The sequence below is a fragment of the Pipistrellus hanaki genome (genome assembly GCF_964339955.1).
Source record: "Pipistrellus hanaki genome assembly, chromosome: 2".
NCBI classification, from domain to species: domain Eukaryota; kingdom Metazoa; phylum Chordata; class Mammalia; order Chiroptera; family Vespertilionidae; genus Pipistrellus; species Pipistrellus hanaki.
The window spans coordinates 66,033,228-66,057,010 of NC_140504.1; the positions used below are offsets into that span (position 1 = coordinate 66,033,228).

A 23,783-nucleotide genomic window follows, 5' to 3' on the forward strand; every position below is an offset into this window, starting at 1 on the left:
CTTCAGCTTTACATTTTTGTGTATTACAACAAATAATGCATTACAATTAGTACTTCCTGTATTCTTTAGGAAATTCATTCTCTAAGCATAAGTTATGAAACTGTCAAATAAGCTAGCTTATTTGACATGGTAAGGCTATCTTTGCTTTTAAAGAACATTGAGAGAAAAGACACACATATAGGCAATCAGTGATGCTGAATGAATTAGTGAATATATGCAATTGGTCAACATCTTTAGGGAAATAAAATGAAAATTGTCAACCCTCTTTACCAGGCCGAAATCAATTGCAGAACAAAGTTTATTTATCTCTCTATGGATAGAAGTAATTTGTATTACTGTTTGAGCTCTACAGCTTATAAACCACAGTGAAAGCACAGGCCCTTACAAAACCAGATATTTCCAAAGGATCTGTCAGACAGTGCCCAGATCGCCACTGAAAGGACACTAACTAATCTTTGTCCATTTCAAAACTGTGCACCGTAGTTTCTGACACTTTCTAATTCCAACATCACAACCAATTTATTCTCACCTTATTGTGCACTATTAGTTCCCCCTCAATGCTTCTATATCTGGGGAAATAATTCAAAACCCCACGATGTTGAAAAAAGCAATTGGAAGTTCAGCTTTTGACTGGGGCTTCCTACTATTGGGATGACTAGTAGAGAACTGGGAAGAAAGGATCTTGTGAACCACAAGTTTGGATCAGACTGCAAATTCCCAGAAACATAACATTTGCACCTCCCAGTCAGACAAAGTTTAAATCATGGCATAAAAATGCTGTTTTGCCCAGTTTTTAGAGTATTACCTGCATATGTATAGCACAGCATTGCTGAGAGGGCATTTGTCCATGTAGTTGCCCCTGTGATACCACAACTCTGTGAAGCTGTCTGGTGTTCATTTCTGATCTTCTTACTAGCAGAGAGTAAACCAAGGCACAGAAAAATTAGGCGAATTGCTTAAAATCACATCCTGACAAGGGACATGTAGCATTTATACTCAGGCTTGCTGAACATTGTTCAGTTCATATTTCACTATGCATCCTAGCATTTGATTCAATGGGCATTTAACAAGTACTATGTTCATAAAATAAGAATGTATTATGTTCCTAAGTTTTATTCCCAATTTGTATAAAAGGAAGAAATTGTAAGGATGAACTATTATATTTGCTAGTGCTTTGATTTTTTTTCAGGGAAATCTAAATAATTACTTAAATAGAAGAGTTAATAAATGACTTATATGTGGGAGAGAACTACAATTTCTTTACCATCTTGCACATTTTAGGTGAAAGATGAGTGATTGCAATTACCTTCCCAATCCTTATTTTGTAAGAGAACTGGTTATTTATCCTATTAGAAATGTTTAATAAAATACACCTACTTATTAGAAATCTATTCTTGATTTCAACTGTTTTCTAGCTTCATTTTGATTGGCTTATGGTTTTTAGAAGGAAGGAATACCTATAATATATACTTGCAAATTGTTGTTCTTTAGTTTCAATGAAATGTGGGAGTGAGAAAATGCCTTTAAATTGCATATATCTCTTTATATATTTGCATACCAAAGTCCATTGCTGTTTAAACTTTGCAATTCAATATAGCCAGAGAATATGTTTTCTCCTTAGCATTTTAAAACTTTCCATCTTAAAAGAAAGATGTGATTTGATCCATCTGATTTACTTTTTATATTAAAGTACAGCATAGCTCAAAACATTCCTTGGAAATGCAACCTAAAGATAGAGATAAACTTCATATGGGTTTAGCAAGTTCTTTTTGGAGGCAGAACGTGAGGCTGAATATAATATTTGGTTTGATTTTTCTGTTAAAAAATTTCCATGGTAAGAACAATATTTTTCTACATACATCAGTGAGTAAGGATGATTACTTCAAAGTTTCTGAAGTCAAATACTACACCTGCATGTTCCAACACAGGTTCCTGAATTTATTCCCAATACTCTTGATGTATACTGTGTATTTCTGAGAACGAATAAGGAATAGTTACAATAGTGTCTACCTTGCATGTTAATATTAAAGTAACTTGTTTCTCTTCTTCACCTGGTTTGCCTTCTCTCTGTAGCTGCACTGCTTATTAAGGGGACAATTGAAGAATTACTCTTTTATCTTAAGGATTTGTAGTATCCATAAGTCCTTACCTTATAGAATTCTATAGTGAGATGAAACTATTTTCTTTTTCTTTTCCAGGTTCAGCTCAGATAATATTCAAAACAATCAAATCTGTAGAATACAACAATGAAAATAAAACTATTCTCATCCCATGCTTTGCCACTAATGTGGAGGCAATGAGCCTTAAAGAAATGTATGCAAGGTGGAAATTCAGAGATAAAATCTTTTTCTCCTATGATGGATTTACAAATAAATCCACTTACTTTGGTGATTTTTCAAGTGCACGCATCATACCACACGAACTGCTAGTAGGCAATGCCTCTTTGATAATGGAGCTGAGACACGCTGTCCCAGGAATATACTCTTGCGAAGTAACAGAATTACTTAGAGAAGGCCAAACCAACATAGAACTAAAATTAGGTAAGACTTTCATAATATTTCCTTTTATTTGTCATGCAGTAGCCTAATCCTATTAGAAATGGAGCAAAATGGGGCTAAGGGACACCTTTGAATAAAAAACTTAGGTTACGACTAATAAATGATTATGTAATAGTCAGCAGCTTTAAGATCATTTGTTTTAAATGCTCTACTACTTTTCATAATAAAACTCCTTTTCTGTATTATTTGTATATTATCTGGTTCTCAACTTTTTTTCTAAGAACTATTCTACTGGTGTTCTACTGAACATTGTTTATTTCATATTTCACTATGCATCCTAGCATTCGACTCAATGGGCATTTACTAAATACTATGTTCATAAAATAAGATTGTATTATGTTCCTAAGTTTTATTCCCAATTTGTATAAAAGAAAGAGATTGTAAGGATGAACTATTAAAGGTGATATTTAATCTGTATTTATGTTTGCTGCTCTCAAAACTGTAATTATGTCATTTAATCTGTATTTATGTTTGCTGCTCTCAAAACTGCTATATTTCATGTGATTAATTTTCCATGATATTTCCAATGATGTAGCTTTTTTATTACCTGCACTTTGGTCAAGGGCTGACAAATCACAGCCATGTTCCAGCTGGAAAGAGTAGATTAGGAGGAGAATCACAAAATCAAAAATCATGTCATAATGATGTTTCCTTGAAGTTTCCTGCTATGGTGTTTGTTCTTTTTCTTTATAAAGATGTGGGAGGGTTAGAGATCCAATAGAATTAATTTGAATTCAGCCTTGGTTATAGCACCATGATTGTTCCTTTCTTCACAGATTTGGGCTGGAGAGTTGCATAAAGCAGTAAAGCTAGCTGAATTAAACAATCTGCTTTCTTTTCTAGTCCTTGCCATGCCAGCTGACTACTTTATCCATGTACAGGTGTATACTGACTTTCTATTTTGAACACTCTATGTAGAACCACTAGACACATTACTCCTCTCAGGATTAGACAAGCCTTTGAGAACCTCTGCTTTAGATGGGATCAGAACATTCAGTTGAATCGACTGTTTGCTTTCTGTTCTTCTAGAGTTTCTTGTTATGAAATACCTATTACCAGTCTGGGAATGGGGTGTGAATTCTGATGGAATATTTTGACATTGCTTAGGATTAGGAACCAGGACATCTGATTCTGCAACTTAACTGTTTGCCTCTATTGAACTTGAGAAGTTACTTCACTGGGTCCAAGTTACCTCATCTCTACATGGTGATAGAAAGAGATTCCTGCTTTTATGTATTCTCCAGTCTAACAAGCATCATGAGATCCCTTGTGTACTAGTCCTTTGTAAACCAAAGCACTTTGCAAATGTTGCTTGTCTTCCTGGGACATTTATTTAATGAAATGAAGTACTAAGGTGTTTGAGCTGGGGTGTCATGAGAGGTGTGTCTGAGTGGGGCAGCATGGGCAGAAGATGGCTTAGAGCAGTTTGGAAGGCTTTTCGGTTCACAAGTCTCTCCTACATTGGAAATTTCACTAACTCACAATGGGGAAGGGTGATTTTGGGGTAGAGTTTAGGTCACTGAGAGGAGAATTATAATCTCAAGACTTAAAGGGCAGAAGATGGGATGAAAATGCATGGGGAAGGAATACCAATCTCTGGGATAAGACAAAGTTTGTAATTTTTTGTGTAATTGTTTCATCTTTGTATTCCAAGTCCCCTGATAAAATACGAACTATGCTTACAGTTGGGGTCCTTAAAATGTGAAAGTGGTATTTTGTTCTAGAGAATGTAGAAGATTCTTCCAGAGGTCTCAAGTATTTGGCTGTGCACCCATTTTCATTTTTTTGAAATAGTTACAGAATCACATGAACTTTCTAAGATTGAATTTAAGGTGCGGTGTATTTTTACCTAGCTTTACCAGTGGCAATATTTTATGTAACAGTAGTTAAATGTCAGAACTACCCGGTTCACAATGGAACAATGTATATCTTTTTCTTTTTCTCACATGTGTACATTTCTGAAATTACCACTAAACCAGAATATAGAGCTTCCCATTAATACAACTATCTGCCTTGTGCAACTCCTTTATAGTCACCTGTTTCCTAACCTGGCAAGCATAATCTGTTCTTCATAGCAATACTTTGGTCATTTCCAAAATCTATCTATAAGAATAAGATATAAATATAGTAATTGACCATCACTCCACAACACCCATAGCCAATCAAGAGAAAATATGCAAATTAGTGGGACAAAGATGGGGCGGCCACAGAGACAGCTGGAGAGGGCAGGAGGATTGGGTAATCCCCAGCCAAGCCTCCTCCATTGCCAGGGCAACCCAAGCTTCCTGCCCACCCTTGCAGGCTGCTAAAGAAGGGACCTGTGGGCAGTGGTCATGGAGCTGGCCTGAATGTGTGGGAGGCTTTGGGTTTCCCAGTCTGGCCACTGAGGGACAGGCCTGCAAATGGCCTTCAGGCTCTTATCCAGGCTGGCCAAGCCACCATCGCGTTGAGAGTCCCTGCTGGGGGGTATGGCCAGCCTGAAAACAGCCCTCAGCCCCTCACACAGGCTGGCTATGCCCTCCAGAGGGGACCATCAACCCAATGGGGCATGGCTGTCCTACAAACCATCATAAGCCCCTAGCCTAGGCCACTCTGCTTCCCAAAGGGACCCCCACCATGATCCAGGAAACCCTTCAGGGAAAACCAGCCAGCTCCCACCCATGCACCAGGCCTCTATACAAATAAAAGGGTAATATGCTAATTATTGTAGATCGTGACATTCTAATTAGCCTTCCTGACGTTCTTCTGGACAAAGCCATGGTGGCAGGGCCGAGGTAGAGCTGGTTAGGGGCCAAGAAGAGAGGGAAGTTGTGGGTGATCAGGCAAGTGAGGGGAGGCATTAAAGGTGATTAGGCTGGCAGGGGTGGGCAGTTGGGATTGTGCAGGCTGGCAAGGGGAGCCAGTTGGGGGTGAGCAGGCCATCAGTGGGGATCAGTTGAGAGTGATCAGGCCAGAGGGAGAGGCAGTTGGGGGTAAGCAGACTGCCAGGGGTACATTTGGGGGAAAGCAAGCTGTCAGGGTGGCATTTGGGGATGATAAGGCTTATGGGGGGCAGTTGAGGGCAAGCAGGCTGGCAGGTAGAATGGTTAGGGGCAATCAGGCAGGCAGGCAGGTGAGTAGTTAGGAGCCAGCAGTTCTGGATTGCAAGAAGGATGTCCAACTGCCGGTTTAGGCCCAATCCCTTGAGGGGTCCCAGATTGGAGAGGGTATAAGCTGGGCTGAGGAACACCCCCCTGTCCCCATGCATGAATTTCATGCACTGAGTCACTAACTAGTATATATATAAAAGCCTATTGACCAGACCAATGGAACTACCAGAATGACTGGTGGCTATGACACATACTGGGAGACCAACCAGCCTGATCTGGGGCCCAATCAGCGCTCCTCCACCATCACCCAGCTGGTCCAGGACAGATTGGCCCCAACACTTTGATCAGGGATGTGGTTGGTTGGCCAATCGCCCACCCCAACCCCTGCCATTTTTCCCCCACATCCTGCTGGCCCTGCCTTATTGGCCCCCGTCAAGGCGGGCCTGCCAGACCCCACCCATGCATGAATTTGTGCACTGGGCCTCTAGTGTTATATAAAAGTAACCTTTTGAGACTGGCTTTTTTTTTTTTTTAAATTAAGCACAATGCCCTTGAGATCTATTCATGAAATACCATCATATAGCAATACCCAGCTCCCTCAGTAATATCTCATGCTATAGGTATATCACACTTTGTTGAACCATCCAACTACTATAGCATTTGTTGCTTATTTTCAGTTATTTTGTGCTATTGCTAATGGCATTGCTATAAATAATAGTGTACGTGTGTTTTTTTGTGTGGACATAGTCTTCATTTCTCTGGATAAATAGATAGAAGTACAACTATGGGGTCATATGTAAATATAGGCTTAGTTTTTGAAGAAACTGCCAAACTGTATTCCAGAGTGGATTTTCCATTGTACATTCTCATTAGCAACCTATGAGTGATCTAGTTCCGCCAGAAATTCAACCTTTCTGGTCCTTAGTATTTATCTGCAAAATGGGAAAAGTATCTTCATCACAAGATTGTTTGAGATGTAAATATGTTTATCTCCTCTTACTTTAAAAAGATTATTGAGTGCTTACTATGAGACAGGCATTGTACTAGACTCTTTGGACATAATGGTGACTAAGTCAGGATCCCTGATTTCAGTGAAGTGATAACAGTTTAAATAAGATGAGTAAAATGACATAAAATTTATTTGAGCACATGCCAGATATCTTATATTGGGTCCCATGACCTCAGGAACCCTGGAAGGTTCATATAGGTATTACCATTTCACAGCAGAGAGATTTCAGGTACTTGCTCAAAGTCAAAGTCAGAGCCAGGATGTTAACTGAGATCTTTCTTCACAGTATTGCTTGTTATCCTATGATGGATATTTTCTGGTAAAACAACTTGTAGACAAACACTCAATGTAAATAATAGTTATAAAATCTGTCATTAATGTTTATATGTATATTATCAGTAATATAAATAGCTTGGAAGCTTAAGATTTTGCATTTTTCCAAGTAAGATACTAGTGTTTATTTTAAGGGCCAGATTAAGTTCAGCAGAATTTCTGCTTCCATCATTGTCAATATGATATACATTATGTTCATAATGTAGACATGAAGGCATTGCAAGGTACTTATATTAGCTTCTTTGTGCTGTATAACAACCACAAATGTAGCAGCTCAACACAGCTCCCATTTGTTAGCTCACATATTTGTAGATCACAATGCTGGAAACGGTGGGGCTGGGTTCTAAAAGAAAGGCGTCCAGGCTGTATTCTCATATGGGTTCTATTCCAAGCTCACATGATTGTGGCAGAATTTAGTTCCTGATGACTGCAGGACAGAGTTCCTGTTTCTATTCTGGATGCCTGCTAAGGGCTTATCTCAGATCCTACAAGTTGTCCCATTCCTTGTCATACAGCCGCTTCCAACTTCAAGTCAGCAAAGGAACACCATCCTCTCATTGAACCCCTGTGACATGTTGGATTTGTTATGCCAGGAACAGCACAGATCCTTTTCAGGGCTCACTTGACTAGGTCAGCCCTCTCCCAGGACAATCTAAAAGTCAACTGATTGAGGACCTTAATCATACCAAGCAAAATTCCATTGATCATGTGACACAACAATCCTGGGAAAGAAATCCATCTAATTCACAGGCCCACCTGTACTGCAAGGGAAAGAAATTATGAAAGGCTGATTGCAGGGATTCTGAGTTTGTTTAAATAACTGAAGCTATAGCTAATTCAGTGCCTCCAAAACACATCACAATCTTAAAACATCAAGTTAAAATTTGGCTTGAATTTTAGTGTAACTTTTATTGTGGCCTTCTTTTTGGAAACTGGTGTTCTCTGGGTCTTTGAAGGTTTACCATGTACAGACATACATGCCTCAGATAAGTTCTAGTTCAGTTCTAGATCACCACAACAAAATGAGTAATGCAATAAAGCAAGCTGTAATCTTTTTGCTGGTGAAGAGTTTGTTTTTCAATTCGTAAAGAAGGCAACATCAATGAAGCATAATAAGCAAAGCACAATAAAATGAGGTATGCCTATGTATATTTAAAGAAGCTCACTTAATTAGAGTGATTTATTCATTTTTATTTGGTTATCTCATTTTGAAAACAGTGGTAAGGGAAATGAAGTGTTAGGTTTTATAATACTTGAGCTTACCCACAAAATTTAAACAATCTCTTAATAACATTTTCTTGCCTTTTCACTAAAGGCGTCTATATTCCTGGGAGCTACTCTACCTGACCAGGAATTGGGAGAATAATGTCACAGTTGTCAGACATACAGTGAGTGGAATTACAGCATGGAATCCTATGGTTTATTTTTCTTTATCTTGATGTGGAATACTATGTGATACTATCTGATATTGTTTGTAGTCCTTTTTAAGCTTTATTTATTTACTAGAAGCCAGATGCATCAAGATTTGTGTAAGAGTGGGCCTTCCTTCCCCTGCCTATCAGCACTGCTTTTACTCTAGCTGGAGCCGCCTTTTCACCTTCCCACCTTTCCACACTGTGCAGAAGCCTTGGAGCTGCTGGGTCAGTGAGGCACACTTGAGTCATCGCCATGGTGATGACACAAGCATCCTGCCTCTGGCCACTGGGTGCCTGTGTATGCAAATCAACCCCCATTTTTGTTGTGTTAATTTGCTTATTCACTCCTGATTGGCTGGTGGGCATCATGAAGATACTGTCAATTTTCATCTTTCTCTTTTATTAATGTAGATTTTTTAGTGCCATTGAAATTTAGAGAGCTCAAAGGGACCTTAATGAAAAAACTATCTTGCCTCCTTCTCCCATTTGGGGAACAAGCTTAAAAGTCATTTATGAGTACTACCATACCAACTCAATAGCTCAATGGGAATATAAGTGGTTTCTTAGAAAAAAGGTTGGATTCCTCCCCATAATCTCATTAGTTTTTGAACATCAGAGTCAACAATCTTCTCACCTTAACAAATTAGAGAGAGGTAACATATTCACATGAATTACAACTGAGATTTGTAGCAGTAATTTTAAACTGAGAACATCATGGGCAACACATCCTCCTGCACTCTGCCCAAAGCCACAAAAATGTACACATACACTTGCCATGAGGAATATATTAAAATATTGTGGTGGAATCTGAGACTAAGGAGTGTGTAAAGTTCGAATAAACCCCAGAGATTCTGATGATAGGCTTCATTTAAGAATCACTTACACCATATTTTGTGCTCTATAATCCCACCCTCTTCTGTCACTGAGCATATCTCACACTTTATTCAGCACAGAGGTGTCCAATCATGTAGGCTACTTAGCCATCTAATTCGGGAATTGCATTTATCACACTCCAGGTAATTGGTCATTCAAACTTTTTATCTACATACTTTGCATGATGAGACTGCTACTTCCTACAGGTCTCTTATAAGGCTGTTCCAGTTCTGTACATCAAGCAAAATTTTCAATCCTGCAAGTTCGCACTTTCTAGGAGGGCTATAGTATTTCTCACTAAAGATCATTCTTCTTTAAGGAAAAAAAAAAAAACAAAAACTTTGCCACGCCATCAAAAAAATCCCAGCTAGTTTTCCCAAGAGCTGAGGTGATCAACCAGCTGGCCTCTTATTCACCTTAATTAAGAGAATTTCATTTCTCTTCTTTGTTAATCCTCGACCAGATCATATATTTCCATTGTTGTTGTGTTTTGTTTGTTTGTTGTTTTTTTTTTTTTCAAATAGTTCTCTTTATAGACTCTGTTGTAGGAACAGGGTGCCTGTGGGCCTCCGGGGCCACCACGCGGACAGGGTGGGGTTATTTACAGGCACACCGAGAGGGCTGTACCATGGCGCCTCCCGCCAACGCTCAGCCAGGACTCCAAAATAGGTCAGAGCTGGCCAGGCCGGCGGGGTGGGCAGGGTGGGGTTGGCAGGGGCTGTACACACAAATTCGGGGGCTGGGCCTCCATACTGTCAAGGGTGGGGGCTGTAAACATGGCCGGGGGGCCCTGCCCACCCCTAGTGGTCTGTAACTGGACACAGCGCGGGAGGGCTGGGCTCAGGCGTCTGACAGGCAGCTCTGGATCTAGTCCACCCACTGCTGGGCCGACAGCACGTCCTGGACACAGAAGTTGTAAACACGACGAGTCGTCTTCACGTTGAAGAAGGCCTTCTCGTCCACCGTCTTGGGGGTGCCCATGGTGGGAGTGCCAGGCACCACGGCCTCCACCTCCGCCAGGTCGATGACCCCCTTGCACTCTGTATCCGTGCGGTGGTCGTATTAGCGCAGCTGGTGCTTCGTCTTGTCCAGCACGAACCAGCGGGCCTTCCAGGGCTTCATGAAGGCCCCCTTCTTGTAGAGGGTGCCCTCATAGGACCTGTTCTCACTCTCAGCAGACTGGAACTGGCTGTACAGGGTGCTGGTGCTGCGGCGGGCGGCCTGGCGGGAGCCGGACGTTGTTGAGCCACTGCTCTGGTCACTGTCCAGGCTGAAGCTCAGGGTAGAACCCACAGGACCCTCCTGCAGGTACACACCGAGTGAGCGGCTGTGGTGGGGCTGTTTTGTTTTTTTTTTAAAGAGAGAAAATGGGAGGTGGAAATGTGGAAGGTAATGTGGAAATAAAGGGAGGGAAAAAAGAAAGAGAGGGGGGGAGAGAGAGAAGGAAAGAGAATCATCCAAGTAACAGAGACACTTTCTGGCACATGCGCTGACAGGCCCAGGGATCAAACCTGCAATACAGGTGCATGTCTTTGTCTGGAATTCAAACCAAGGACCCTTCCCTGCTCAGATGCTCTAACCTCTTAGAAACTCCTGCCAAGGCAAGATTACTCTGTTTTCTGCACAAAACTACATGAGGTACTTAGCCTCAGCAGCTTTCAACATAAAGCAGAGCATCATTCCAACTCTATGAGTGAAGTTTGTGGACATTCCTGGTCACTCCTCAGCTTTAGGGGATCCTTTGGTCTCATGGACAGCTGGCAGCCTTATTTAGCCAACCAGCTGCCCTGTGGTACACAGTGTCCCCAATGCTCTAAGTCTGGAGGGTGACTCATATCCATATAAACAGCAGTTGTTTGGGACTGCTGAGAATCCAGCAGTCCCTTTGGTAGCCTCAGGGTGTCTAAGCAGCCATTCACATCATGGCCACCATAGTTATGAACCTCTGTGTTAGTGAGATATCGCTTTTCCTTTCTTTTCTTCTTTTTAATAATTAAAAAACAAGACTGTCAAATTTCACTGAAGCAATGCTTGCCTTCAATACTTCAATGTATTTATTAAACACTTTCTGTTTGTCCTGTTGAATGGGAAGTCTTAGAGGAGGGAATACTTTAAAAAAAACCTCTCTGATTTTAAAGAAATGATAATATTAAGGGAAAAAGGTTTACACAAGAAAACCATGAAAAGTTGAGTATGGAAATGTTATTTCCTGGGTTTCATTACTATGAGGGAGGAGATGCCATGGGTAGAAGATCTGAAGAAGTGGGGTGTTGTGGTGGGAAATTGTAAGAGACACACAACCAAAGGAGCAGACAGGCTATACACCCATTAGAGTAGCCACCAGAGACTGACTTTGTGACAAGAGAGTTCATCACTTAGGATAAATGTTACTGGCAGTTTTATAAGCTCTTTTGCTTCAGTTTGAAAGTTGTGCCTGTGTAATTCAGTGAGATATTGAAATAAAGTGAAGGGATTAGTCAAAAACCATGTATGTATAACACAGACCACTGTATGGTGATAGCCAGAGGTAAAAGGAGGAGGAGAGTTTAGGTGGAGGTTGTCAGAGGGAAGAGGGAATGGGGACAGAAGGATGCAGAGTGTAGATGATATTTCATTGAGTTGTACACTTGAAACCGGTATAGTTTTGAGAAACAATCTCACTCCAATACATTCAATTTTTTTTTTAAAGGAAGGCCTTGTTTATACTGTGGCTTGTAGAGATATTTTCAATCCATTTTTTTTCAAACAGGAGTGGACAGTGGATACTGGAGCCCAGGATGGAGCAAGGAGGACAGGAACCTTTGAGAGGGGCAGGGACAGTGAAGACCCAGTGAGCCAGGGCACACACTCCTTGTGTCTCATGGGGGGATGGGGGGATGGACCCTAGTGCTAGAATGGTGGTGGGAAATGCCTGGCCTGCCCTTGAACCCAGGCCTTCTTCACCTCCCTGACTGTGGTCTTGGCTGAACCTCAGGGAATATAGATGAGTCCAGAAATCTGAGGGTCTCCCTTCAGTGGCCACATTGGCTGGGCTGGGAGCAGGTGTCAGTGGCCAGAGTTCCAGAGCACAGCCTGCAGCCTGCATGGAAGGTCCAGCCTGTGGTGGGTGGCAAGGCAGAGTTCAGACTGTGAGGTTGCTGGATCCTCCGGACACTGCCTTGGCTGAGAAGGCAGAGGCAGCCCCTTCATGGGTGAATGTGGATCCTGTTGGTCCTATTGCTGCTGGGCTGGGCGAGCCTAGGTGAGTGGCAGGAACCTGGCTCTGAGGACCCTAAGGTTGTGCACTGTGCCCAGCTGGCCCCTCACTTTCCTGGAGAAGGTGGCCAATGCTGGAGCATGGGCCCTGCATGCCTGGCGCAAAAGTGGGAGGTCCTGGGGTATGCACCTTTTTCCTCCCTCCCTTCCTCCCTCCCTCCCTTCCTTCCTTTTGTCCTTCCTCTCCTTCCTCTTCACCTTCCCTGGTAACAGCCAGCTCATCTTCCCCTGCTCTTGGTTTCCAGACATAGGCACCGGGAAGACTCCAAAGGCACACTTCTCAGGGAAATTAACTAGAGAGAAAGGGCAAGATCAGAGGCTAGTGGGTGTCAGCTGTTAGGGTACCCTACTTTGGCACCCCTCTTCCCTCTTAGGCACTTAAATGGACTGGGGATGAAGGGGAGAGAGTCAGTCGCAGAGCCTGGCTTCTTGAGATGGAAGTGTGCATTTTGGTGAAGTCTGGATGATGGTAATTTTTTTTCCTGTTTGCCCTCCCACAGGAACATAGGAGGTAAGGGAGACGTACCTGATACAGTTAAGTTTTATTTCCAACACATCATTTAATCAAAAGAATTTTTGCACTGCCCCCCCCCCCTTTTGTTTATTAAACCCTAGAATTAGACTTCCTGGAAACTCTCAACCTCCCAACCCCACCAACCACTTTAATAGAGTCCAAAGAGCACATTCAAGTCCCCCCCTGTGTTTGGGGAACAGTTTAATTGCAATGGATTTCACTTCAGATATGAAGACAATTTGCAGCTAAGTGGAATTTGGTGATTTTATATGCTAAAGGCGTTTTGGCCCCAAGCTTTTGGAAACTATTAATTTTTAATAGCTTCATAAAAACTGAGGAAAGCATGTGATTGTGTGTGTGTGTGTGTGTGTGTGTGTGTGTGTCTATAGACTATGCCTGTCACATTTCACATGCAAAGACCCTTTTGTTAACTTTTTCTAGGATGAAAATTGAGTTTGAGTAACAGTAACAAGCAATTGTTATATTTGATTCTATAATTTGAACTTAATTACATTTAAACTGATTATTAGCCTCACTGTGACATTCATAAAGTCTGTAACTTAGGCTGTTTTCAAGATGCTCTTAAGACCGTGCTTACCACTCTCCCCATTCTCTGAAAATCCTGGGTTGTTGGAGCTGTTTATAATCACTATGTCTATTATATGAAGGGTTGATAGTAGATAAAGAAGTGTTCCCTATCATTATCATTATTGGCTCATTGCTGTTACTATCAAAATAACTAAAATAATACTGCTTTCAGAAACACATTTTATAATCAGAATGCATATTAAACTGCATTATAAATTGTGATGTAATATCACTAAATCAGACTGTAGGCATCAACACCTATTCTGAAGAATAAAAATGATGGGAGATCCAAGATGGTGGCCGACCAGATAGGAGTCAGAAAGATAGTGTGAGCGAGAGTGCCAAAGGAGAGTGGGTAGACGTTGGGGAGTGTGTGTATTTGTGAGTGAGGGACAGTTATATTCCATAGAACTGCCAGGGACTGGAGGGCCAGGCTCCCCTGGCCAGAAGCCTCTGCTACTGCTGAAATCTCTCCTGGAGCAGCCTGCTCTGCTGCAGAGACTGTGCCATCTTCAATAGGAAAGTGGCTCTGATGGGAAGCCCAGTCTTGTCTGCACCTGGGGAGACCTCGGATACCTACCTGGACCCTACAGCCACAATGCCCAGGGATGAGCTGCCTCAGCTGAAAACCAAGAAGAACCAAGAAGAAAGAATTATAGCTGCAACAAAGAACACAATAGAAATCATCACAGGTAAAGTAGAAGAAGTTGAGGACTGCATCAGTAATCTAGAAGAAAAGGTAAGAAAAACAAACAAACAAACAAAAAACCAAACCCACCCCCCCCCCAAAAAAAAAAGAAAACCAAAAAAAAAACAAAAACACCCTTAAAAAACAAGAAGAGAGTCTAAGGGAGCTTTCAGACAACATAAAACTAAACAACATCCACAGAATAAGGGTGTCAGAAGGAGAGGAAACTTACCAAGGAATAGAAAACCTGTTTGAAGAAATAGTGACAGAAATCTTCCATGATATTGGGAAGAAAAAACTCACACAACTCCAAGAAGTTCATAGAGTCCTAAACAAGATTAACCCAGAAAGACTGACACTAGGACACATTATATTTAAATTGGCAAATACCAATGACAAAGGAAGAATCTTAAAGGCTGCCGGAGAGAGGCAGAAAATTAATTATAAGTGATCTCCCATTAGACTATCAACTGATTTCTCAACAGAAACACCTTAATCCAGAAAGGAATGGAATGAAATATACAAAGTCATGCAAAGCAAGGATCTGAATACAAAAATACTATATAATTCAAAATTGAATAAATCAGGAGCTTCACAGACAAAAAAAAAAAAAAAAAAAAAAAAAAAAAAAAAACACAAAAAACAAACAAAACAAAAACAAACAAACAAACAAACAAACAAACACTAAGGAGTTTATTACCACCAAACCAGCAATGCAAGAAATGCTAAAGGGACTGCTGTAAAAAAAATGAAATAGGAAGGGAAGAAGAAACACAGGCATAAAGAATAAAAATGATGATAAACAAGTACCTATCAATAATAACTTTAAATGTAAATGGATTCTATCTACAGGAGACCCATCTCAATACCAAGGACTCACACAAACTGATAGTGAAGAGATGGAAAAATTTTTTCAGGCCAATGGAAATGAAAAAAAAAAAAAAAAAAAAAAAAAAAAAAAAGCTGTGGTAGCCTATTTATATATCTGACAAATTAGACCTCAAAGTGAAGGACATAACAATAGGTAAGGAAGGCCACTTCACAATACTAAAGGAAGCAATTCAACAAGAAGATATAACTCTGGTAAACATATAAGCACCCAATGCAGAAGCATCCAAATACATAAAAAAAAACCCACAAAACAAACAAACAAAAAAAAACTTTTGGTGAATATAAAAGAAGAGATTGACAGCAATACAGACATAGTAGGGGAATTTAGTGCCCTACTAACACCACTGGACAAATCCTCTAAACAAAAAATCAAAGAAACATCAATCCTAAATGACTCACTAGAACAGATGGAATTAATTGACATCTTCAAAACATTCCACCCCAAAGCCATAGAATATACATTCTTTTCAAGTGCAATGGATCATTTGAAAAGATAGGTCACATATCATGACACAGGCAAAGTCTCTTCAAATTCAAGAAGATAGAAATCACATCAAGTATCTTCCCAGATCCCAATGTCATAAAGTTAGAAATAAACTACAAAAAAAAAAGAAAGAAAAGAAGAGAAAAAAACAACAACATTTGGAAGCTAAATAGCATGCTATTAAACAATGATTGGGTTTATAAAGAGATCAAATAAGAAATAAAAAGCATCCTGGTAACAAATGACAGTGAAAACACAAGAACCTAAAAATCTATGAAGCACAGTGAAAACAGTCTTGAGAGGGAAGTGCATAGCTCTACAGGTCTACCTCAAAAGCACAATTAAAAAAATGTCAATAAATTATTTAACCCTAGAACTCAAAGAGTTAGAAAGAGAACAAAAAGAAAAGTCCAGTGTAAGGAGGAGGAAGGCAATAATAAAGATCAGAGATAAATGACATAAAGACCAAAAAATATACAAAGTATTAACAAAACCAAGAGCTGGTTCTTTAAAAACATATATAAGATTGATAAAACTTTACCCAAGTTCACAAAGAAGCTAGAAAGAGGACCCAAATAAACAAAATTGGAAATGAAAGAGGTGAAGTAACAACCAATCCCACAGAAATAGAAAGGATTATGAAAAAATACTTGAAATAACTTTATTCAAACAAACTGGACAACCTTGACTAAATGGATATATTCTTAGAAAAATCCAAAATCCCAAAATTCAATCAGGAAGAATGAAAAAAAACAAAAACAAAAACAAAAACAAAAAAACCCTGAATAAGCCATTAACAACCTAAGAAATTGAAGTAGTAGTCAAAAATCTTCCAGCAAACAAAAGCCCTGGTACAGAAGGCTTTACAGGAGAGTTCTACTAAGCATTCAAAGAAGAACTAAAACCTATCCTCCTCAGACTAGTCCAAAAAATTCAAGAGAAAGGCACACTTCCCAGCTTTTTTTATGAAGCCAGCATTATGTTAATTCCAAAACCAGATAAACACACCACAAAAAAGAGAAGTACAGGCCAATATTCTTGATGAACATAGATGCTAAAATCCTCAACAAAATTCTAGCAAATCATATTCATCATTACATTAGAAAGACCATGACCACGTGGGATTTTTTCTGGGGATGCAAGGATGGTACAATATATGCAAATAAATAAATGTGATTCTTCCCATAAACAAATTGAGATACAACAATCACATAATCATATCAATCAATGCAGAAAAAGCATCTGACAAACCCAATACATGTTCTTAACAAAAACACTCAGCAAAAGATCAAATAGAGCTGTGGCTCATGAGTCACATGTGGCTCTTTGGCCCTTGAGTGTGGCTCTTCTACAAAATACCAAGGCCTGGGCGAATCTATTTTGAAGAAGTGGCATTAGAAGTTTACATTTTAAAAAATTTGGCTCTCAAAAGAAATTTCAATATTTGTACTGTTGATATTTGGCTCTGTTGATTAATGTGTTTGTCAGCCACTGAAATAGAGGAACCAGACCTTAACATAATAAAAGTCCTATATGACAAACCTACAGTCACCATCATACTCAATGGGCAAAAACAAAATCCATTTCTCCTAAGAACAGTAAGTAGACAGGGATTCCCACTTTTACCACTCCTGTTCAAAACATTTTGGAAGTGCTTGCCATAGCAAAAAGACAAGAAGAAGAAATAAAAGGCATCAAATCAGAAAAGAAGTAAAACTCTCTTACTTGCAGATGACAAGACACTATACATAGAAAATCCAAAACAATAAATTAAAAAGCCACTAGACTTAACAAATGAATTCACCAATATAGAAAGATATAAAATTAACACCCAAAAATCTATGGCACTTTCATACATCAATAATCAACTCACAGAAAAATAAACTAAAAAAAAAACCAAAAAACACCAAAAAACAAAAAACAAAACAAACAAACAAACAAACAAAAAACACCCCATTTACCCTTGCACAAAAAAAATTAAGATACCTAAGAATAAACTTAACAAGGAGGTAAAAGATCTGTACCTAGAAGACTACAGGGCATTTAAAAAAGAGGTAAAGGAAGATATAAAAAAAATTAAAAAATGGAAGAATAACCTGTGTTCATGGACTTGTAGAATCATCATCATTAAAATGTTCATACTACCCAAAGCAAACTACAGATTCAATGCAATCTCCATGAATATACCAATGGAATATTTCACAGACCTAGAATATACACTCCAAAAATTCATCTGGAATAAAAAAAAGACTGAACAGTCACAGCACTCCTGAGAAAGGAGAAAAAAGTTGGAGGGATCACAATACTAAATATCAAGCTATATTTCCAAGCCAAGGTTCTCAAAATTGCCTGGTATTAGCAGGAGGAAAAGGAAACATATGTAAAATTTTATACAGAAAAAAAAAGAATAAAAATGAGAAATATATTTTTAAAAAAGGTACTGTTTTCAAGTAAATTATAAAAAATTTCTAGAATGCTACTTTTGGGGAGAATTTCTGTTAATAGTATTTAAGATTGTGTATAATAAGCATGCATTTACATATAATATTAATGTGCCCAAGTCCCTTTAGAGTCATAGAATTCAGAATTTATGGTGTTTTAGTGTATTAAGTTAATAATGTAAAAAACAAAACAAACAAACAAAAAAGAGCATAAGCTGGTTTGGCTCAGTGGTAGAGAGTTGGTCTGTGGACTGAAGGGTCCCAGGTTCGATTCCGGGCAAGGGCATGTGCATTGGTTGCGGGCACATCCCTGGTGGGGGGGGTGCAGGAGGCAGCTGGTCGATGTTTCTCTCTCTATCTCTCTCCCTTCCTCTCTGTAAAAAATCAATAAAATATATTGTATAAAAAAAACCCAAAAAACAGAATAGAGGCCTTATGCACTTGAGATGAGTTATTACTAATATATAAAAAGCCAGGGGCTGTCACAACCAAAACAACCAGATGGATGACCAAAAAGTAGCCTGCGAGTGGTGACCAGATCAGCAGGGGGGTTAGTGAAGGACAACCAAAGAACTAAACAGTAGGCTGTGTGGGTCAAGCAGGCTGGCAGTGGGGTTAGTGAGGGACAAAAAAAATGACTGAACAGCAGCTTCATGGGGCAATCAGGCCGACAGGGGGGCAGTTGGGGTGACCAAACCAGTGTGGGGGGGGGGTTAGGGGTAACAAGGCCAGCAGAAGGGGGAAGTTGGGGGTGACCAGGCTGGTGGGGGGCAGTTAGGAGAGATCAGGCAGGCAGGCAGGTGAGCAACATTGTGAGAACAACCAATGGCAGGGCCGCTGTAGCTCACTGGGAAGTCAGAGAAAAAGCAGGCCTTGGAGACAGGTTGTGGGGTGAGCCCAGGATGATCTATAGCTGCCCATTTCTCCATGAATATAAGTATCATGGGGACCTTTAGAGGTTAGGGGATATGTGCCTGTGGGGAAAACAACGGAAGAGAATGGCAGGGGATTGCTCCCTGGTGGTAGAATACATGCTATATAGAGCCTGGCCCACAACTCCTGGGTTCTAAAGAGGGATTGTATGTGTGGAGCCTTTCACTTGTGTGGAGGCATTATTGACTGAAACTATATATAATAATATATTATTGACTGAAACTATATATAATAATGTGGAGGCATTATTGACTGAAACTATCTTTCTTCTGGGCATGCTCTTACCCATAATGTATATAGAAAATCTACAGGGGGTGGGGTCAAAATTAAATGCAAATACTTTTATAACTAGAGGCCCATTGCATGAAATTCATGCACATGTGGGGGCATGCCTGTTTCCCTCAGCTCAGCCTGCCCCCTCTCCAATCTTGGACATTCCTCACACAATCCAGGACTGCTGGCTTTCAACTGCTTGCCTGCCTCCCTTTCTGATTGCCCCAAACCACTTCTGACTGCCAGCCTGATCACCCCCTAACCAGTTCCCTGCTGGCCTGATTGATGTCTAACTGCTCCCCTGCCAGCCTGTCTGCCCCCAACTTCCCTCCTCTGCTGGCCAGGTCATCCCTAACTGCCCTTCTCTACAGGGTTGATCATCCCCAACTGCCCTCCCTTGCAGGCTTGGTACCTCCCAATGGCTCATCCCTTCTAGACATCTTGTGATGGCCATCTTGTGTCCACATGGGGGCAGGATCTTTGACCACATGGGGGCAGCCATTTTGTTTGTTGGAGTGATGATTAATCTGCATATTACTCTTTTATTAGATAGGATCGAGGCCTGGTCCATGGGTGGGAGCCAACTGGTTTGCCCTGAAGGGTGTCCCAGATCAGTGTGGGGGTTCCCTTGGGGTATGGGCCACCCTGCGGAGGGGCCTGTGGTGGTTTTCAGGCCAGCCACACCCCCTAGCAATCCAAGCGAAGGCCCTGGTATCTGGAATTTATTTACCTTCAACAATTGAAACTTGGTAGTCTGGAGAGGAGCCAAGCCTTCTTCTTGCTCTGTGGCTGCTGCCATTTCTGTTTGGATTTGTTTATCTTCTATAATTGAAACTTTGTAACCTTGAGTGGAGGCTTAGGCCAGCTAGGGCAAGTGGAAAGCTTGGCTTCTTCCATCGCCTGGGAAACTCAAGCCTCCCTCCTACTCTCTGTGGCCACAGCCATCTTGGTTTGGGTTAATTTGTATACTTGTTCTGATTGGCTGGTGGGCATGGCTGGTGGGTATAGCAGATGTATGGTCAATTTGCATGCTACTCTTTTATTAGATAAGATTAGTCCAGAGTTCTAGTGAGGTCACGTTGGCATTGAGGTCATGTCCTTGTCCTCTGAGCTGAGGCCCAATACAGGCTGGCTCCAGACCTGCCAACTGTCAGTCTGTGGGGCCTCCCATAGAGAGGAAGTCTGAAGGCAAAGTTGGTCCAACCCTTGTTCAGGACCCCAGGGCAGGCCCCACCCCAACTACTCATTTAATTTCCTACACAACTCTTTCAGATTCATTTACATATGACTGGTAATCAAATGCCATTTACTAATAGCCACTGCAGTTTTAGTTGGCCTTTGTAGTAAAATAAGTTATCTAAAATGCCCATTCCATCTAATTATAGGCAAACTCGAACCCCTGTATTTGTTTACAAGCTGCAGACTGAACTATTATGTTCCTTCCCACCCCCATGCCCCATATATCCAATTATACTTTGATTAAAAGCACATTAACATTTTCAGTGGTATTTAAAAACTGGTAAATAAAACCTTATTCAAATAATGAGTAAGTATATGAACTGTCAGTAGTTGAATGATTTTTCAAAGTGAGTTCTTAAACTCAAGGGTATACATGATTAAAATACAAATTTATTGTCTAAGTATAGTAATAATTTGGCTTGCTTTATTTGTTTGTTTGTTTGTTTATTTATTTATTTATTTATTTATTTATTTATTTATTTATTTTGGCTTGCTTTAAATAAGATGTTTTCTCCAAAAAATTGTTACTTTTAAACACAAGTTTCTATTTTAAAGAATTAACTGCCTATGTAAAAATCTTTATTTATGACTCTGCCTTAGCAGTTTAGAGGTAATATCTTAAAGCATTATACTAAACTAGGGCCCCAATGCACGAATTCCTGCTCTTTGAAAGGAACTCTGGGCCGAAAGGCTTCAGTGGGCAAATGGGGCAGGTCTTAAGCTATCCTTTGCACCCCTGCCTGGCCCCTCCTACTACTGGCCCTTATCCCCACTCTGCTGGCAGACCAGCTTCACTGCTTCTTCCATGCACCAAAGGAACTCGCCCCACTTGCACCTGCCTTCAGTGTAGCTGCAAAATGTAGCGATGTATGGTGTAGACTTTCCTAACTTCCGCCCCACCATTTCTAAACTTACTTATAATATATTAGGTAACCTTCATCATTTTCACCCTTCTCACCCAGTTTCAGAAGTATACCTATTCACCTTTGTAAGGAAAAGATCACCTGTCTACAGTTTTTTCACTTCCATCACCTTGGAGACCTAACTAGTCAATTTAATTTTCAGTGTTGTATCTTAGATTTTTTCCTCTATGGTTCTTTCATCATAACTTGCAGACATGCTTAAGTTTTACCCCATATTAAAAACAATAGAAACAAACAAACAAACAAACAAATAAATAAATACAAGAAGAACAACAAAAAAATCTTGCCCTGTTCCTGTCTCCACAGTTCTGCCAATATCACCTTCTCTCTATGTTCTCTTCAACTGTCAAATTTAATGAAAAAATAATTGTCTCTTCTTCCTTCCCTCCCATTTATTCCCAAAGCAGTATGACTTCTCATCTCACTAGTCTGTTGCAATTTTACAGATAAAGTACCCAGTGATATAATTTTTAATCTAGGGGCTATTTGTATTTATCATGCTTGACATCTATGTTGTTCATATTAAGAAACTTTCTTGATGTCTAAGTCAGGGGTCCTCAAAGTTTTTAAAGTGGGGGCCAGATCACGGTCCCTCAGAGAGCTGGAGGGCCGGACTATATGAACTACTAATCCCTACTGTAACACCTTGGCTGCGCTCACTGCCCAAAAAACCTGGCGGGAAGGATCAGACTCCCCTGGAGGCTGCATGTAGCCCGCAGGCCGTAGTTTGAAGACCCCTGGTCTAAGTGGAGGTCTTTGCTGAGTCACCTGTTTCTCGCACTACTTCTCACTTTCTTTGTTCCTTTTGAACTATTTGCTCTATAATCATTAGTATTCTCCAACACTTAATTCTTTGATACCTTCTCTGTTGCTTTGAAAGGACCCTCTGGGAAATCTTTTTATGCTCATGATTTCAATTATCAGCTATATTTTTGATCTTTTTAGTTTTCACTTACTTAGCAAATGCACAATAAATGGCAGCTAGAATTGATTAAATTTGGTTCTTCCTGCCAAACTTAATTAACTCTTCCATCTCATCTGCAACTGACTTGGTTGAAATTTTGCATTGAAAGATATAGCTTCATGATTACAAAATCAGGTCTATAGAAGTAAGAAGTTGGAGGGTTCTCTTGAAATATGGAAAAAGGATGAATCCTCTCTTATGTGAATTTTTGGGTATTCATTTCTTGGAATTCATACTTTAACTTTTTTACATTCATGAGGAATGTAATAAGGCATACTTGCTTTACTCTCAGTTTAACACCTAGGCTACCAAATGCAGATATTGTCCTTTCTTTTCTACCTTTTGAGCCTATTGGGGAGACCAGTTAAAATGAAGTATTAATTATAAGATTCCGTATTAAGGCTAGTGACAGCACTTGTGAGGGAGTGATGGGAGCAATAAGGAGAGGATGAATACATTAGAGTAGTGTAGATAAGGAGAACAGGATTAAACATCTGAACTCTGCTTTAGCAGGAAGAGCCAAAGTTAATCACCTCTAGCTGCCATTTATTGAGAAGTTGCTAAGTATGTGAAACCTGTTCAGATAAGAACTTTGTGTTTCTTATCTCATTAAATCTTAACAAAATCTCCAGGAGGTATATACTATCATGTCTTATTGTATAGATGAGGAAGCTAAGGCTCTTAAGGTTAAGAAAATCTCCTGGAGGTATATACTATCACTTCTCATTATATAGATGAGGAAGCTGAGGTGCTTAATAATTTGCCTAAGGTTATATCTCTAGAAGGGGATAAGACTTGAGCCAATGTCTGACTCCAAAATATGTGTGTGACCTATATACAGAGAGAAGGATTAGGGCCTCTAGGCTGAGGAAACATGTGCAAAGGCATGGACATGAGATTTCATAGGCATATTCCTGGGATTTCAAGAAGGTCATTGTATTTGTACTTTAGTTTGGAAAAGAGGAAGGACAGGAGGTGTAGCTGGACAGAGTCTTGAAGGACCTAGTTTGCATTCCATGCTAATAGACTTTCAATTTAGCCCAAAGAGGAGAGAGGTTGATAAATTACAGTGAGCAAAAGAGTGCCCATGTGCATTTAGAACATTTGCTTCTGGAACTGTGTATAATATCCTTGGGCTGGGATGAGGAAATGCTAATGTTGGAGTAGGGGAGCTACTTAAATGGTAGTAGTTCAAGGGAGAAATGAGGAATGTCTAATTCATTGCATTTACAAAGTATTAAATAGGCTGAGTCTACCAAAAAGTCTCTATGGCTAAAAAGAGGGAGAATCCAGAATTATGTTTAGGCCTACTC

At 40.1% G+C, this 23,783-nt stretch overlaps 1 long non-coding RNA gene across 1 annotated transcript in view; it reads left to right on the forward strand.

The window, feature by feature from the left end:
• Positions 1 to 15,265: 15,265 nt before the first annotated feature.
• The window catches only part of LOC311617600, a 1,721,005-nt gene continuing 1,712,487 nt past the window's right edge, over positions 15,266 to 23,783 (forward strand). Inside the window, exon 1 of the long non-coding RNA XR_014794128.1 lies at positions 15,266 to 15,287. This is a non-coding gene — a long non-coding RNA (uncharacterized lncRNA). The remainder of the gene's footprint in view (positions 15,288 to 23,783) is intronic.